Here is a 15199-nt window from a genome sequence, read left to right on the forward strand (position 1 = left end):
CTTTTATCAATTTACAGACACTATAAATTCCAATTTGCAGCCACAGCTGCAGAATAAAAAGATGCCTGTTTTCTGTATCAGGCATCCTTCACCCATAAATTGTTCCAAAGCTACACTCAGTAAACACAAAATGAAAGGAAAGGTGCAACAGGAGGATTTCATACTCATGAATTTAATGTGAAAAGTTTCAACCCCATTGCATTTATGCTCTGGTTTGGGAGTCCCAAAGTAAAGCTCTGCCAAGGGAAGAGCCCTCACCTCAACATTTCTGGGAAAGCCCAGCTCCTTCTTGAGATCATCTGTACAACACTGAGGTCATTTAAGCTCTCCATCTAAAATAACATACAAATAAAATACTACAGTAACTCATAAGGGCAGCAGAAAGAACAGGCCCTCTGAAGCATCCAGATCCTATGTGATCAGACAGAAAAAGGAGGAGAACAAATTTGGGATTCTTTTGTAAAAAAACTAGAAGAGAGTAGAACTGGGTTTTCTTTTTTAGTTTTTGGTTTTTTTTTTTCTTTTTTGAGAGTGTGTTGGTGTTTTGTTGTTTTGGGGTTTTTTGTTTTGGTTTTTTTTTTTTTTTTTGACAAAGCATAAAGTTTTTTCCAAGTTCTTAGGGAAACAAAGCAAAGAAAAAGTCTTTCCAATGCCACAGCTAGACAAGGTCAAACTTGGTAAAAATGTCAACTCATGTAAAAATTAACTGAGCCCTTTCTCTAGTACAGTTTCACAGAGAAACAAATCATGCAAGGAGTGACTTCACTGAAAACCACAAATTTGGTCGAATATATAACATTTGAACATTCAGTTTTAAATATCTTTTTACTTCTTTTAATCTTTCCTTTTATTTTTAGGGGGGAGAGGGGGTAAAGAACATTAAATCTGCCAATGGCTTACTGAAGAAAAGAGTCAAGTGAACTCAGCTGAATTTGTAGACAAGCAATCCCCTTATGGGCATCACAGAATGACTGAAAACTACCACTGGTCTTATAGCTCAAATGCAGCTTCTCAGCATGTCTTTCTCCCTGTGCATAATAAAGTCAGAGACCAATTTTTTTCGTGCCAGAAGCCCATAACTCACCCAACAGTTTTCTTCAAATTTTCTGCATGGGGTGAAGGAAGGGGCATTGAAAACATGAATTAATCACTGGAGGGGAAAGCAAAACAAACAAAAAAATGGAAGAGACGTTTCATTTAGTTTTAGGCTGAACAATAAGTGTTTGGGTTAAATTATTTCTGAATATTTCTAAATATGTTACAATTAGCATCTTAGACAGTTTTCATTTTATGTGCTGTGCCACTGATTAGATATAACTTCACTGAAATAAAATCAAACCAGAAATTTAGCCTATTGTAACAGATCTTGTCATTCTCAAAGGAAATTTTCCAATGTTTCCAGCCTATTTGATGTTCAAGTTTATTTATCATTCAGTATAGGATGACCTTGGCTTCCAGTTAACAAGGGACATTGTCTACTTAATAGAGCTGACAAAAGGCACATAAAAGACAGTGAAATATACATAATACTTACTAACTATGACTAAATCCCACAGGGCACAACTTTAAGAAAGAACATTTGTGTTCTGTAATCTTCCATTATGACTGGGGGGTTTTATTTCTCCTATAGTGTCACAAAATACTGGCATGCAAAGCCTCAGTCTCCATGAAGTGTATAAATCTAAATGAAATTTCCATATGCACTGAGATTACAAGCTAGAAAAAAAGTTTGGACAAAACAGCCAACTAACAAAATGGAAATTTAAAAGCTAGACAAGCTAAGAAAATGAAGAATGTAACTCTTGGCAGTATTTGAGAGAAGTCACCTAGAAAGATGGTGAGGAAAATAGACTAGTAGAAGAAACTTGGCTGCACTACAAATTCTGGCCTTGCAAAGGCAGATATCACTTCTCAGTTCCACCATAATAAATGGCACAGTACACAACTAGGTAAATGTGATTTATACATATAAAAATAATTCAACAACAGGGAAAATAATCTGCTTTGTGAAAGGAAGGGTTAAAGGATTTCCCATTACTTCACATTATTTGTCCTGTGTGAAGAAGTGCACTTGAGTATTCCATGGACTACATTTATGAAGGGAAGATAAATCTTTTGGATGTAAGCCCAAATAAAGAAGAAAGAAAGAAGGTACAGCTGGCAGTATGTGACCTGGCTTCTTAATGCAGAATGGGGGATAATAACTCAGAGACACCAGAGCCTTCCAAACCCACATTGTTATAGCTGAAGATGTGATTTCTGATAATTCAAATTTTGGTATATCTTCTCTATGTCCAGGGAGATCCAAAGGAGGCCCACTGTGATATTTTATAACCTAAAAGCTAGGTGCAATCTCCAGAGGAGCTGATGGCATTATCTGACATAAGAGCTGCAGAAGCTTGTTTTCCAAAAACTGTGCATAATTTAACCAACTATTTTCCTGTACTCTGTTTTCTAGATGGAAATTTTTTAAGCTTCAGACAGAAAGAGGACAAAAGTGTTTATTACATCTGAGAGAGATAAATAATTTTCTGCCAGATGACCTTTATACTTGCGTGCATGTGTTGCCCAAAAATTAAAGTGGGAAAATGCAAATTATTTAAGCTGCAGTAAAACCAATATAATTTATTTCCCTTCCCTAAGAGTTATTGTCAAGACTACAGAAATTTGAAGCAGGTAAAGAAATGAAATTAATTTTAACAATGATTCTATGGCTCAAGTGAGTGAGTTATCACATTCTTATAGGCCCAAACTCTCTTCTTTTTAAACAGAGTTTAAATTTTCTGAATTCTATTTCCAGTTCCATGAAGGCTGATGCATACATAAAAATTAAATAGTTGAACAATTATTTGCATATCTAAAGCCTAAAATGTAGCCTAAGTGAAGTTTGAAATTACACTCCAAAGGACATTGCAGTCAACATCTTTAAAATGCCTGTTTTCAACAATCTAGACTTTGATAGGGTTTAAGACCCTCTTGTAGAGCAAAAAGGGACATTTTCCATGAGAAGCAGAGATTTTACAAAAACAATTAGAAAAAAATTCATTCCTATGCAATCTTTGTTTTTTTTCAGTATGTTTAGCTATGCACATGAAAACATGAAACTTTTTTTTTTCCAGCTTGCTCTTCAAGACTGGCACAATTACAGGTTTAACCTTCTCTCTTAGACCAAGACAAATTGCTCTATCATTACTATTTTATTTTTATAGTCATTACAACCTAAAATTTTGTCTCAGCAATGTGGCTTTTTATTGGCCTTTTGAAAACACTGGGTCAGAAAATTCAAACTATAAAGCAGCCATTACTTGGTTATTGATGCTAACCCTTTGATAGGTCTGAGGAAGTCAGGTACTTTATGTCTGGGCCTTTGAACATTTTTTTCCTTTTCATTTCAGCAAGCATTAACATCAGAGACATCAAGCTAATCCTTTCAGCTTCTAATCAGTGTTGTGGGCACTTTTATTTCAGCAACTGAGCCTCTCTTCAGCTGCTGAGAATTTCAGATTGAAATGTTAATGATTCTAAAAATGTCACTGAGATGACATAGTACCCCTTTCTGCTGCCTACAGTTTTGTAGGAAAACAAAGTTACTGGAAGTAGCACTTGTTGGTGCAGGGGAGGTACAGCCCTACTGCAACCATCCCACAGGTGTAAACTGACTTTTTAGAAAAGACACTATCCTAAAGTACCACTGTTAGTAGTCAGCATAGATCTGTCTGCTCTGATCAGTGCCCTCTTTACTCATCCTGCAGGAAATGTGTGTACTTTCTGCTATTCAGTGGTCTCACTAACCATGTCCTCTCTGGTGAGCTTCCCTGATGATCTCAGTGAGATTCCCTGAGAACCCCAGACCTCAAGACTAGACTTTTCCTATAGTGTTATTTTACCTTCTCTAGAAGATACCTATGTTGTCCACCAGAGAGATGCCACAGAGAAGTCAGAGTGAGTGAGAGTTATTTTCTGACTGAACATGTTGAAAGTTAGCATTTGTTCTTAAATAATCAAGCTTGGCTCTGCTTTCTGTTCTTCCTCTCTTGTGACCAAACAGCATGAAATAAAAGTAAAGAGAGTGCTTTTAATTTTTTTTTTTTGAACAACATGGAGCTCAAAAAGAACGGATCACACTTTAAACCCCCAGGAAAAGGAAAGAACAAAAACAAAACCAAAAACAAATGGAAAACAAACACAAAAGCAAAAGCAAAACCAAAAATTCCTTTGTTACAAGCCAGAATTTTCATGTAAGTCCCAAAGCCCCAGATCTCAAAATCCAAAGAGAATATTAAAGCTTATTATGATTAACCCCCCCCAATAGTTTACAAAAATCACAAGACTTGACAATACTAAAAAATTTAAAACTTTTGTCCATTATAGAAGTGCATTAAAGAGCTTAAAAAGTTTTCATATTTTTGCAGGGGAATAAACTCTTTCTCTTCTACCTGCAAGAAAACTTTGATTCAGAGTGAAGGGACAGACAGCTACTAATGCTTGCTGACAAAATGAGGCAGAGAAATTACTCATTGTTCCTGCTCATAAAGGCAGACACTGCTAGAAAGAATATCAAAATAATAACTGTTCAAGATTTCTAAAACCATTAACAAATTTCAAAATGTTACTATATTCAAAGAAATTTTAGTCAAATCTTTTTTGCTTATTAGCTCTTTTCTTATAACAACTCCAGAATACTTCAGTACTGGTGGAATATTTTGACCTACCTGGCTGAAAGTATATATGCAAAACACTTAATGCAGAATTATGGAACACAGAAACCATTATAAACCCAGGATTTTAATCTCTAATCTGTGCTGCTAAATACTTTTAAAATAATTTATTAATAGTGGCCGCAGTCAAAATCAGCAGCAAAACCATTTTTTTAGAATTCTAATACAAATTAATTGGTGTAACATCTGCAAAATCTTATCAGCACTGTCTTGCTAAGACTGAGCACTGATAAGCAACTCCACTATCCCTCCATCACAATTTTTTATACAGAATCAATGTTTAGCAAAAGGAGTGGGGCTAGTAATTCTTATCTGCCATATTACAGGCCATTTTGATATATCATGTTAGGTCAAGCTCTTAAAATAGACATCATGCTTCTGAATTTGGAGACTTCTAAATTTTATGATAGCTTTAATTGATGCACTTCTAAAGAACCAAGTCCCCTTCATATCACTGATTTTATTATATGAACAAGTGGGGCTGCAACTAATTTTTCTTGATGGGTAAGTCAGGTATATTTCCACTGAAACAAATGGGCACTTGTGTTTCATTCCCTTCCACTCTACACTGTATATGGTCTACAGCAGAACCTGTCTTCATTTTGCCTGAGTCTTTCTAGATGGGTGGTGGTGTTTATTTAGTGACCGAATTTGGACTTTCTGATAATTTATGTACAAAGACTTCACAGTTCTCAATAAAATAGTAATTTTTATTTCCAGGCCTTTCTTGCAGTAATTGCAAAGGAATATGGGTGCACAACACACAGAATTACGGTAATTCATTTGTCATTGGTAAAAGTGTGGTTTGAATTTATTCACAAGTTCGTCTCTAAGTAGGGGCAGGGCTAGTTTCACAAACCTTCTTGGCAAAACATAAGACAAACAGATTGGATCATTCTGGATTCATGTTTGAATTTTCTTGAATTGTCACTATTCTGACCTAAAGACAGATCCTGTATATTTTCCCAAGATGGATAATGTTGGACATGTTTTTCCTGCCATTTTTAAATGCACCTTGGTCCTGCTTACGAAACAATCTATTTCAATTAGGTAAATATGTGCATAAAATGACCAGCTTTGTCTTCAAGGCATTTTAAGGATATTCCAGTCTTTTAGAGCATTAGCCTTTTCTCGATTAATTTGGAATTCCAGTATTAACATCTGGTTTATTCTTTTTTAAATAAGGAAAAAAATTCCTCAATGATCTCTATTGACTGAAATTCCCAAAATAATGTTTACTTTCTCATCTTTGCAGCTAAATTAAAAGTCAGTACTAACACAAGCAATAGTTTGCCAATAAATGCAAACTACTTTGGCCTTTCCTGAGTCCTTCTAAGACAGCTCACTCCTAGAATAAATGACAGTAGCATTTTCAAAGCTGCTAAATTATTCCAATCCTATTGAAGCAGATACTGTCTGGCATGAAGGATCCTAAGACTGGTGAATCTGAACAGACAGGAGTAACTGAGTGAGCAGAATTCACTGTTAAAACTGTGATAAAGAGCTTAAGATAAAAGGAGATATTTATATTGAAATAGCAGCTTACAGTAGCAGATCAGTTTAATTTACTCCACCATGTAGTAAGCAAAAAGCGTGTAAAAGGTGGGTAGACAGATTTGACTTGTGGATCAATATTCTGTTGATCTCTGGCCACAAAACAATTAATCTCTGCAGTGCAGGACAAAAGTAACGGGGAATTTAATGTCAAATCAGTTAACCACAACCTGAAATTGAAAAAGCAGTATTGATAATGATGGTTAGCACAAGTTCCTCCTATTAAGTGATATCATCCAGTGCATTCATTGTAATGTATTAATTACACAGTGCAGTCAGCTTGGTCTCCTAGGCTAACATCATAGCAATCAATTCCAGCAGTCTCCACCACTCTGTTAAGAACTACATTTCCTTAGCTGATTCTGAACTTCTTAGAGAAAAATTTAATTTCAGCTATCTGCCATAGGCTCTCTTTATCTACAGAGCTCGCATTTTGGAGGGAACACAAGTCTTTGGAAAATAAATTTTGATACAATACATCATTATTTTAATATATGTGGAAATTCCATTTGGAGACCAGCTTTATTTGTCAGGTGAGACTTTAAGAGACACAAATAGATTCAGTCTTCTTAAAAAAGGAAAAGAAAAGAAAAGCATGCAGGGACTGATGGCAGAGGGAGTGATAGTAAAAAAGAGAAAACAAGAGGAAACAGATAATTAAGCTCTTCCAAGAACAGGATATTTTTTAAGGAACAAATAAAGACAGTGTGCATATTAAATTAATAATGGAGATGATTAGAAAAAAAACCAAAAACACTAGGCAGTTGTACTAAAATAATAACTGCTTGAAATTACAGGAATATTCCAAAGACTAACATTCTTACTTCTGGGCGTCCCCTCAAGTAGTTGACAACTCATCCCTTATTTTAAAAAAGTGAGATCTTGTCAGCTCTCTCCTGATGCTTTGCAGTTTTACCATGAGTTGTTCACGTGAATAGCTCAAACATTCTTTTTCTTGTCCCTCATCAGAACTAAGGCTTCTCAGTTTTTCTCATGAAAGAGGAGTAGCCAAACAGACACATTGACCATGTTGGACTGAGATTTATTCACTTCATTTCAGCCAGCTGCTGGAGCTATCTGATCAAGAAGTAGCACTGAGGTTCCAGTGCCACCATGGGACACAGAATTGCCTTCCCACACAGCCATAAATCAGATCTCATGGCATCAGCTCAGTGCAAGAGAGCCACATCCACTTGGGTGAATTTGGAACAGGGCACCTTCCCTTTGTGAGAGACACTGCTGTAAAATTAAGCCAGGTAACATCAAGACTCATGTGGTGGGACACCTCAATAAATGTCTGCTCTGAAACTAGTCACTCAAGGATCTCCCTGTAAACACACAGAAAATGGGGGTTTTTAAAGGTTTGGTTCATCTGATCTATTTTAGCTGTCCACAAGCTAAATCTCAGAAGCTCCTGTTTCTCTCCACTGACTACAAAACAAGGTTCAACAGGCACCTTAGGTGTAAGAAACCACAAGAAATATGAATTTGGTCAGATAAATGCATTGCCTCCTCCTTTCACTGGCTCTCCATGTATCATCCTGTATCTTACTGCAACTTCTCAAAAAAGCATTCTTCCCTATCATGCACTCTTTTTTTTTTTTTTTTTTAACAACCAGTTATTTACCTGCAACCTCTGCTATTAAAGATCCTTGAAATGAACAGGATAGAAAAAAATAATATTTCAGGAAGACTTTTTGCATGAGTTAAATGAATTTGTTTTGAAACTGCTTCAGATACAACAATTATATCAGTCATTAGGGATTAAAGAAACATTCTTAACCCACTGTAACTTATTGTCTGCATCTGTAATCTACCTTGAGAAAGAAACATGAACAAGAGCTACAAATACGTGAAAGTTGTAGTGGAAGACCAGCAGAAAGAAAAAAAAAAGACAACAGATAATGTAAGTATGTAAAGGGGCAGTACTGTCAATTAGAACTAATTTTTCAACAAAAAACCCTTTCAGTGTAAATATTCATACTACAAAGACATACTGCCTCTGCTGTTAGAGAGTATGTTTGTAGATTCACTGGGGGAGGTAAAGAATTGTTGATCCTTCATCATGATCTGCCATTATTGACTGTACTAAAAATGAATTATGGCATTTTAAGATACTTACTGATATTGGCAAAACTCTTCCTGAATGAATCACTGCACTAGAAATCAGGGAAGAACTATTTAATCAAGATCACTGGTCCAAATGCAGGTAAAACTTAAATGAGTAATTTCTAAACTGAAGCATATTGGTAAACCAAAAAATTAATTACTCCTGAATGAATTACACCTTAAATTAAAGTAACGCTACCGAGTACCTGCAAGACATGAACATTCTTAAGTGCATCTTGTTAGCACGGCAATATCAGGACCCTATTCCCACTTCAGAGGCACTTACAGCTCAGATCTGCAGGGTGCCTTTTTCCCCTAGTTGCCTCAAAATGTCAAAGGATGTGTCAAACATTTAAGTACCTCTTCCAAAGTGCCAAAGGAAATATTACAAGGGTGTCTCTAGAGTCCAACAGTGATATCAGAGAAGTAACCAGGTTAACTCAGGCAGCTCTCAGCAGAGAGCAATGCCAAACAAGCAATTTTACACCAGCTCCTGGTGTATAGCCAGTGGTGATTAGCTTACCAGTTACAGGTTACAGGTAATGTGGGCTTAAAAACAGCTACACCCATACCTCTGCCAAAGGGGCTTGAGTCAGATGTACACAGTGGATGCCCAGAGAAGAAACAGACAAAGCAAACAGTTCAAATTCAAACCCATCTCCAATGCTTAATTTTTAGACTAGATCTTGTTGTTTATATTCCAGGTATTTTCCTTTGTTGCCACAATGTGAGCTGGAGACACTAGAAAACATGTGGATGGTTCAAATATGCAATAAAGTTAAGTGATGGATGTAGACTTGTTTTCTCTGAACTCTGTATCAAACCATTAAACATTTGATGTTACATTCTCTGCTGCTGTAAAGACAAGTAGTTCTACTTAATCCCAGAGAATTGCACCCACTCAGACCTGTAAAACAATCTAACCTCCTTCAGTGATGAGTTTGCCTGCATATCACTCAGGTCAGAAGCACTTGTCTGTGTTTTCTTGGTTTCTACCTTTTAATGGCTGCACTTTGCCCTTTTTGCCAAGAGGGAGCTAGCAAGTGAACTCAGAGCAAGATAATATTTTTGAGTATGAATAATGTTTATGCCCCACCAGTCCAGCAACCATTCCTTTTACACTAATGAGCCGTTAAAATCTGTGTTAGAGGATCACTAATCTTTCAGGAGGTTAACATGTAGCTCATCCAATTCTAACACTTTGATCACAGAAGCAGGATTTTTGGGAACAGAGCATGTTTTATTAAAAAGAAAAGAAAACACATGGAAAGAGAAATGCATTGTTAAGACTTAGGAGTGCCTGTGTTATTTCAAATATTTATACAGGAATAAAAGCTTTGACTCTGATCCCATTTTTTCCACTGTTTGGTCCTGCAATGACATCAGCCTTCTGACATGATTAAAGTCTTGAAAAAGCAGAGTAGCATAAAGTCAAAGATGGGGCAGAGAATCAAACATTAATAGCAGTGACCCATCATAACAGCACCTCATAAGAGGCATCTGCTGTGCATCTTCAAGACATTAAGCATGGACTGAGAGAGGCTGGCCCCCTTTGGGACAATGGAGGTCACCAAGAGGCCCCCAAAAATGGGGATTCTCCAAAAGCCCAGGTCACCAAGTGATGCATGGTAGACACAGATAGTGAAGCTGGTACTTAAGACTCTGTAACCTGAGTTTTAGCCACGAGGAAGAAAAATATCTCTAGTGGAAACATGAAGCTCAGAGGGCTCATACGGTGCAGCAAGCAGAATGCCTATGTTCTCAGCAATTCTCAATTCTCAGCAGTATGCAGCTCAGAAACCAAATCTTCTGCAGAGATAAAGCTGGAATGTGCCCTTGTTTTCAGCAGGAAAAAGAGGGGTGGTTTGGTCTCCTGCCCTCTCCTGGTGTTAATACTTGGTTGTGCCCTTGGTGGCCTCAGCAGACATATTTATCAACAGCCAGTGAAAAAATAGCCTTCAGGTCACAGCATCTCACAGTCACATGCACTAAACCCTCCTTTTTCAAATGCAATCATTCCTTTTTCAGCTACATCACATCCTTTGAGATGGATCTTTACGTTTTAATTCACCTATGAAATTCACTGGAATTATTCACAATATAGAGGAGGGTGCAGGGCACCCAGCTATGCTGCACGTAGTATAAGAAAATTGAAAATCAAAAAGGCTTACCAACAGCTCTCTGCTCTCTACAGTAACCTGTCAGCGCCGCTTCTCTGCAGCAAGTGACAGCAACAGGAAATGATGGGATGCTGACTGCTCTCTGCACTGCTGGGACCCAATAATACAGTATTTCCTTTGTGGTACCAGAGGAGATACCTAGACCTCAGAGATGAATTCTCTAAGGACACTGCAAAATATTATCAGCCTCTTTCTGAGACATATGGAAAAACACTGAAAAAATAACTGAGTGATCTCCTGCTGCCTGTAGCTGATGCACAATTTGGTGAGCTCTGCAGAGCTATGCTAAACAGAAGCATCTGTACATTTCCTGCTACTGCTATTCTAGGTTGGCTGTTTCACTGTAGCAATGTAACAAAACACATACCAAATAGGAAAACTGACTGTGGCTGTTATGGAGATGGCTTTATTTTATTTTATATCCTCACAAATTATCACAAATTATTATTAGCAGATCACAGAGGTTTTTTTCAGTGCTCCAGTCACTACTCGAAGTTCTTTGTTAGATCATTTCCAATAATCTATTCTGAATGTCAATTAAGAGTGTTCAAAACAGGAAGGATTTTGGCTGGGTAGTGAGCACACTATCTCAGTTCCCAAACAACCCAAATTCAACTCATTGCAGGCACTCATCAGAAAAAATATGGATCTTTCACGTCTCAAAACTTTTATAGCACAGTGTCTTGATTTGAAGGACAGGTGCCTGCTAAGGAAGGCAGGAGCTCCCCTTGGAATGGAAAAATATGAACTCCTTTGGAATTATAATAATTTTGAAATTAAGGGGCAAAGATACGGGAATAGGAATAACAGATCTTTAGTAAAGAACTACTACGTATACAAACAACAACAACTACAGCATCAACACCAAACAGAACCGGGAAGCCAGCGACAGTCTTTCCGCTGTGGCGCCTTCCCTGTCAGTGCAGTTCCCATCACAGCCAGCAGGAGCGCTGGTGGCTCCCAGTGGGTGCGGCAGGTGCTGTGATTCCCCCAAGGCTGCAGGGGGCGCTGTGGCGTGGGCACGGGGAGTACGTGGTGATGGGGGAAGTGTCAGTCAGGAAGGGATGGAGGAGGGATGGAGAAGGGGCTTCTTTTATGGATCTCCAGAGGGCACCGGGATTGGCTGCCCATCAGTATAGCAAAAGGAGCTGTAGCAGTGTGAGACACAACTGCTCCCTTTAAAAATTTTAAAAATGTTTGTTAAACCTTAACAAAAATACAACAAAGGACTACATAAGAAAAAAGCTGCAGTGCTGGGAACTGCCCCTCGTGCATACCACACGGCCAATTAATCTTCAAGATGGATGCTCAGTCTTTTATACCCCTGGGGGTTGCATCAGTCAGCCCTGGCCCCTCCCAAAGTCTGTCAGTCAATTCTTCTTTGCCGTTTATTGATGGAAACCATTTTCTTGTAACTTGATTGGAGATCAGGTGTTGCCATGCCACACCCCCCAAAGCACCAAGCCTTTCCATTCCCAACTGCCCCATGCAAGGGACACATGGACACCTTCTTTTTACCTGTCCTAGACAACCCTGGCTGTCTGATGGCAACAATACAGGGGAAGAAAGGGAACTATGGGGAGAACAGAGGACATCTAAACTACAATAACATAACTATATATCACTAAAGCTTTTCTTAAGATTCACACAATAGTTATCTCTTAATTGTGAGAGCCAATCATCTCATTATTCATCTATAATAGCACGAAACCTCTGGAGAAGCAAGCTGGAATGGCAGGACATCTGGCAGGCAGAGGGGGAAAAGCTACAGTGCAGCACAAACCTGGAGCAATGGCAGAGGTACGGTGTGGGTTGGGCAGTAGCAGTATAACTCTGGGGTACAGTAAAAGGTTCCTTGGGCTTTTCTCATTGGCTCCGGTGGTCCCAGCTCCTGGTGGGGCATCCACTGGCTCTGGGCTCCCCGGCAGCAGAGCAGCAAAAGAAGCCAAGCGGGCAAGCTCAGTGTCAAAGGATAAAACAAAAGCCAACAACAACAACAAAAAAATCCTCACCCAAAAAAGCCCAACAGCAACAATAAAAAAAAAAAAAAAAAAAAAAAAAAAAAAAAAAACACTCACAAAAACCCCCAAACCAACAAAACCAAACAAAAAAACAAACAAAAAAAAACAAAAAAAAAACAAAAAACAAAAAAAAAAAAAAACAAAAAAAAAAAAAAAAAAAAAAAAAAAACCAAAACCAAAAAAGAAGCAGGCAGGCAAACCCCACAGAAACTGGAGGATCCCTGGTCAGAAATACCAGCCAGGAGTGTTCAGTCTAACGACCCACTCTCACCTCGCCGCCAGCTCTCCTCAGAAACCCTGGCTCAGCTTCCCTTTGTCACGACAGCCCCAGAACCAGAGAGGACGGCAGGTGGGGCAGGGACAGCTGCCACCCCTGAGCACACAACCAAGCAAAACAGATCAAAAACCCCCAACATGGGATGGGATAATAAACAATCCCCAAGACACATAGCCTGATTTATGCATAAGAAAACCAAATCTCTTTATGTTGCAGAATAGAGAGAAAAAAGCATCAGTTCAAAAGCCACTCTGTGCACTTCCCATATGGATATGGCAGTTAACAGTGTGGTAGAAAGAAACCTTTGTTCTGCTGTGTCTTGGTTTCTACAAGTAAGGAGAGGCAAAAGACAACAGCAAATAGATCAAAAGTCCCAGAAACTCACAAAGAAGGATGAGTAGACTTAGCTCAGAGGAAAAAAAAAACCAAAAAAAACCAAGAGATGTTTTAATAACACCATGCAACCAATGAGGGTGAAGATAGGGTGGATTACACTTTCTCATTAGTAAACAAACCTGTGAAGACCACGTCCTTGTTGTGCTCAGTGTCACCTGAGAGAACAAACCAGGGTTTCAGAAGCCATGTTTGGTCCATGTGCAGGACAAAGCAACAGCACCTCTTGCCTCTGCTTCCAAGTAAAATCATGTGATTGTTTCTGCAAATGCCCTAGCAAAGGGCTGTGGAATGAATGCACATTAATGTCCAGACTAGGCCCTGTCCAGTAGTTGCCCAGTTGCTCTGGCTGCATTTGTTTTGCTGTTAAACAGCTCTAGCAAATCTTTGAGAGTTACCCAAAACAATGAAAAAAAATTTTAAAAAGTGCCAATAAAATAAAATAAACCCTCAACACTGAGCAGGTGACAAGGATATTTTTAAATATATTTATTTTATAAGAGATAAACAAGACTACTTTGTAGGCAGAAACACCCTCTGTTTCTGTTTCTTCAGAAATATTTTCCACAAAGCAAGCATGAGTTTCAGCCATTTCTTATCAGAAACTGAAGCTGACTAAATCGTTCAAAGAACATCTGTTTTAAAAATACCCTACATCATATTGTAGACTTCAGTGAAAAAAAAAATTAAAAAATCACTTGCAACTGGATGTCTAAGAGATTATAAATCTAAGAAGACATGTACAAGTAGAGATAACTGGCTGTGGTTTAATACTGTAGCTAATTTTGTCAAACTGCCCATTTTGTCTGACACACATTCTACTAGTTATTGAGTTACAGCTTCTTCAGTATATTTATTGATAAGAATCAAATGATTATTCAAGTTGACTCTAACTGGCATTACTGTTGAAATACTGAACTTCAGTATGACTGAAACAATCATAAATTCATAAACTGTTTGCTCCTTATTACATGAATGTAATAAGGAGAAAATGTAATGTCTTACTCCTAGACTTCAAAAATTTTAGGAAAGGTAAGCCAAAAGACCTTTGAAGTGAAGTATGGAGAAGGAGGAGGGTGGGGTGGTGGGAAAGGCATCCTAAGTGTAATCTATCTAGCATATCTACAATACAGACAAATGCAGTGAGCTGGCAGCATTTTATAGTGCAACTCCATAAACAGTTGGCATGTAGATGGCATAACAGTACCACTAGTCAAGTGTAAATCTGTGTGCACTGTGTTCAGACTGCAGCTAAGAAGCTTTAACTATCAAGACTACAATGGAATAATGAGTAGGTTTTACTGAAATATAAGCATCAAAACCCTCTTTCTCCCCATGAAAAAACAAATCCTGATCCTTATATTACATTTGATGTGGTTTAGAATGCCTATAGTTGTTTTTCTCTGTTTCCAGCAAATGCACTAAAGAAGAATCATGGCTGTTTTAAGCCCATACACCTTGATTTACTAACCTACCTCACTTATTGGAACTATTGCAGAAGAGGCTGCATCTGTATTTGATATATTGGCAGAAAATACTCCAGTTTACAAAAAGTCATTAGCTGTTTATCAGAATCGTGGCAAGCAGACTTGAGAGGCATGAAGTAAATGAGCAGTTGTTACATGTGAATTAAGTAAAGCCAAAGCAAGATGCATGATCCCCTATTCCAATCTTTTCTATAGTTCTTCCTGTGATTCTGCTTCCTCTTATTTACCTGAAATAAAGTCTAAAGACTTTCAATATCCAAAAAGATGAAGAACCCACTACTCCTCATGGAAGGCACTCACCAGTTTTTTGATCAGAAAAAAAGTTTTAAACAAAGTTGTCTTTCCTTCACAGCCTTTGGCTTTTACCTCTTCCCTGCACCACTGACACACATTAAAGGTGTCTCCCTGTCACTGCTTCAAAACCACAAGTAACATTCTGTTACCACCTGCTTAGCTCCTG

General features: G+C 38.0%; 1 long non-coding RNA gene across 1 annotated transcript in view; it reads right to left on the minus strand.

Annotated features, from left to right (window-relative positions):
• The window catches only part of LOC135457541 (uncharacterized), a 50226-nt gene extending 39619 nt beyond the window's left edge, over positions 1 to 10607 (minus strand). Inside the window, exon 1 of the long non-coding RNA XR_010442747.1 lies at positions 10553 to 10607. This is a non-coding gene — a long non-coding RNA (uncharacterized LOC135457541). The remainder of the gene's footprint in view (positions 1 to 10552) is intronic.
• Between the last annotated feature and the right edge of the window lie 4592 nt (positions 10608 to 15199).

The sequence above is a fragment of the Zonotrichia leucophrys genome, chromosome 1 (assembly GCF_028769735.1).
Source record: "Zonotrichia leucophrys gambelii isolate GWCS_2022_RI chromosome 1, RI_Zleu_2.0, whole genome shotgun sequence".
NCBI classification, from domain to species: domain Eukaryota; kingdom Metazoa; phylum Chordata; class Aves; order Passeriformes; family Passerellidae; genus Zonotrichia; species Zonotrichia leucophrys.